Raw genomic sequence first — 3289 nt, 5'->3', positions numbered from 1 at the left:
TTGGCCCGATGGTCGGACTTAACGATTTCCATTTATTTGTACTTGTCAATGGCAACATGGAGATTTTGATTTCAAGATTCATTAACCGAGGCACACGGCTTCGTTGTGGCGTGTGCCTAATTAACTGCACACGAAAAGGCCTGGATTATACGCCAAATTAATTAACTGAGGCTTAGTGGAGGTGATGTTAGTTGGGATTAAGATTTTATTGGGGATTAGGATTTAATTATACACTTTGGAGATTTATATGTAGTTTTTGAAGCGGTTTCAGTGGGGTAATTTGTTGGAAAAATATATAAAATTGTGGTTTTTACCTAATAGTTATTTGTTTTATTTTTTATTAGTAAGGAATTAAATTGTGTAATTAATAAATTTATACTTATTAAATAGCCTTAACTATAAACATTTTATTTTTGTGACAATAATATAAACTTTAGGAAGGGTTTCAAAGGTTTTTTTTTTTTTTTATTTGAAAAAAAATAATAATAATAAAATATTACAAAATTGTACAAAAAAAAAAGTACACCTTGGAGATGCCGGGGATTGAACCCGGGGCCTCTCACATGCAAAGCGAGCGCTCTACCACTGAGCTACATCCCCTCGTTGATCTAGGACCTCCAAAACACCGCTGAATAGCCACAAAAACCAGCCCAAGCCCAGACTGATCCATAACGCAACGTAATACCATTTTTTTCTGAAGCAAAACCCGTGACAATTACCCAAACTATGTAGTTGGTCAGCCAGGCGGCGGCTGGCCAGGCCAATTGATAAATAACTGTCATTAGAGGCCGAAGCGAGGCTCATTTTCCCATGGCTCGGCTTAGTTCGCTGCGAGTCCAGATCAATTCCGCTGGCTGCAGCGCAAAAAAGAAGGCGAAAACTTAAGCTATAAATAAAAATTAATGCTTTTGAATATATTTTGTACAACGATATAGCCCTGCTTAGCATATCGGGTCGGTATCTTTCAGTTCCATGCGGCTGTGCCGCCTCGGGGTAGGCATTTAGCAAAGTGTCAGTTGTGAACAAGGTTAGGCTTGGGTATTAGAGGCGTCCCACGTCGCCGTCGGGTGGTTTCACTTAGCAAAGCACCACCTGAGCCACACCACCGCTCGTGTAGTGGTGGTTGGTGGTGGGTGGGTGGGTGCTTGCCCTGGCTCGCTGGCTTACTGGCCAGCTTTAATTAATTTGGTGCCAGCTTTTCGCACTGGAGCCGAGCCCAAAAGCCCGACTTATATATCAAGACAATCGACTGATTGGCAGTCCGCATACATTACCCCAAAGTGGCGGAGACCGGGACGCAGCCCACCTGTCAGCGGTGCTTATGATTAACTGTCAGTTGTAACTGGTTATGATGGATTTATTGCTGTCAATTTGACAAATCAATGCAGCAGCAGTTGGCCGGCTCTATCGCGAGAGACGAGTTAATTGGAAAAATCAGCCAAGACTGAGGGGGGGAAGGAGGAGGAGGAGGAGAAGCCTTGGAGGAGCAGTCTATCGGGGGTCCATGGAGATTAGACCGGGCATTGGATGAGCATCTAACCAGTTGGACACTGATCCGAGTTAGGCTTTTAGCACGCTCTTTTGGGTCTTTAGATAAGGAGATATTTTTGGGAGGGAGAATCAAGACGGATTTGGGAAGAGTTAACTGTAGCTAATTATAATGCAACTATCAAAAGAGTAGGTAATATATTTATTAATTTAGAAAATATATTTATTTCAATTAAGCCATCAATATTCCGAAACAAAATTGCATTCCTGTATTTTAAAGCAGTGTCTCTCATATTTTTATTAGCTCCTTTTTTTGTGGTTAGTTACCAAAAACTATATTAAGTAGAGAGCAACTGGAGACCAGTTTCGGTTTTTACTACCGTCTGTCAACCGATGGCAGGCAAATATTAATTTACCGATATATCTTTTGCCAGTGATTTTGTTTTGCTGCACAGTTGGCTAATGAAATCGTAAGTGCTTTTATCTCGTAAATAGTTGGCTGGCCGGGTTTTGGGGCTTGGGTTTTCGGTCTCAATGGTTTTTAGCCACTATTCCTGTTTCTCTACCACCGGTTTTCTTTTGGCTCAACAGTCAGTGCACACTTAATGAGTCTGGATGGGAACCCTCTCCCACCTCTAATGGGTCAAGTTTCACTCTCGCTGCCAGCCAAGGTAGCCAGCAACTGGCCTGTGAAATATTTTAACGCCATTTATCATTACAAAATGCCAAGGAAAATTGCTCAAACTGATTCTGAGTGGTGGCTGACTGAAGTTGGTCAGCAGCAAGGCCCGATGGGGTGTCCGAGGCATTGTCAGTCATTCAGTCAGCCCCAAAAGACAGCCACTTTGTGTTCGGCGTCAGTCAGTCAGCCACAACACCGAAATGAATTATACGCACTTCAAGCGTTTCAACAGCAGCAGAAATACAAAATGCAACATGCAACAGCAGCAGCAGCAGCAACATGCTGCATGCTTCGCCCACACACAGCTGGCCAAATAAATTATCATCGAAGCTCACAGGCCCTTGGGCGGTTGGCCATCTCAATGACAGACGATGATAAAGTCATGGTCATCTTTCAGACAGTTACAAATAGTTTTGGAGCTTGGCTAACACTTGGGGAATTGAGATCTAGCTGGGGGAATATGATATATAGAGGCACTCTGGGCTTTTGCAGAAAGGATACGGAAGCTAAGGGTAAGTCAACTGCAGGGATTACTTCAATATTTTATGGCGCCCACAGTTCTTGGTTAGAAATTAATCATTTAATTTTATATATTCCTTAAAAAAATGAGTTTTGCTCAGCTTAATTTCAATGGAAAACAAATAATAACATAAAATATTTAATTACAAAAAGGAAATCATTTATTTACTACTGAATCGCCTCATTAAAAAGTCAAAAGAGATCTTATATTAGCTTTTAAATTAATTTAATTAATTAAATGAAATTACCCATAAACCAACACCACCTTTCTTTTGTTTTACCCTCTCTCCTCCAAAACCCACAACTTTCCCTTAGTTTAATTATCGTTTTTTAATTTTCCCCTTTTGTTTTTTTTTTTTTGGCTGACTGCTGTCAATATTTTATGCACTGACTTGTGTGTGTCTTTTCGGTTTAGTTGTTTGCACTTTCGGTCTTTCGGTCGGCCTGGCCCCAAGTTTGATGGCCCTGAATAATTGATGTTGCATGCCACGACAACAGCTGTCGCATTGGTTCCGGAACTGGGTCACCTAATCCTCCGGGGCGCGCGCAAGTTTCCACTTGCCAGTTGTGTGTGCATTTAGTGGCTCATTTCGATCCAGG

General features: G+C 41.6%; 1 non-coding gene across 1 annotated transcript; it reads right to left on the bottom strand.

Annotated features, from left to right (window-relative positions):
* Positions 1-528: 528 nt before the first annotated feature.
* On the bottom strand, positions 529-600 carry TRNAA-UGC (transfer RNA alanine (anticodon UGC)). The gene has a single exon. It is a non-coding gene; the product is annotated as a tRNA-Ala (tRNA).
* Between the last annotated feature and the right edge of the window lie 2689 nt (positions 601-3289).

The sequence above is a fragment of the Drosophila kikkawai genome, chromosome 2R (genome assembly GCF_030179895.1).
Source record: "Drosophila kikkawai strain 14028-0561.14 chromosome 2R, DkikHiC1v2, whole genome shotgun sequence".
NCBI lineage: Eukaryota > Metazoa > Arthropoda > Insecta > Diptera > Drosophilidae > Drosophila > Drosophila kikkawai.
The sequence above is the reverse complement of the archived record's forward strand: the minus strand, read 5'-3'. Positions and strand labels throughout refer to the sequence as shown.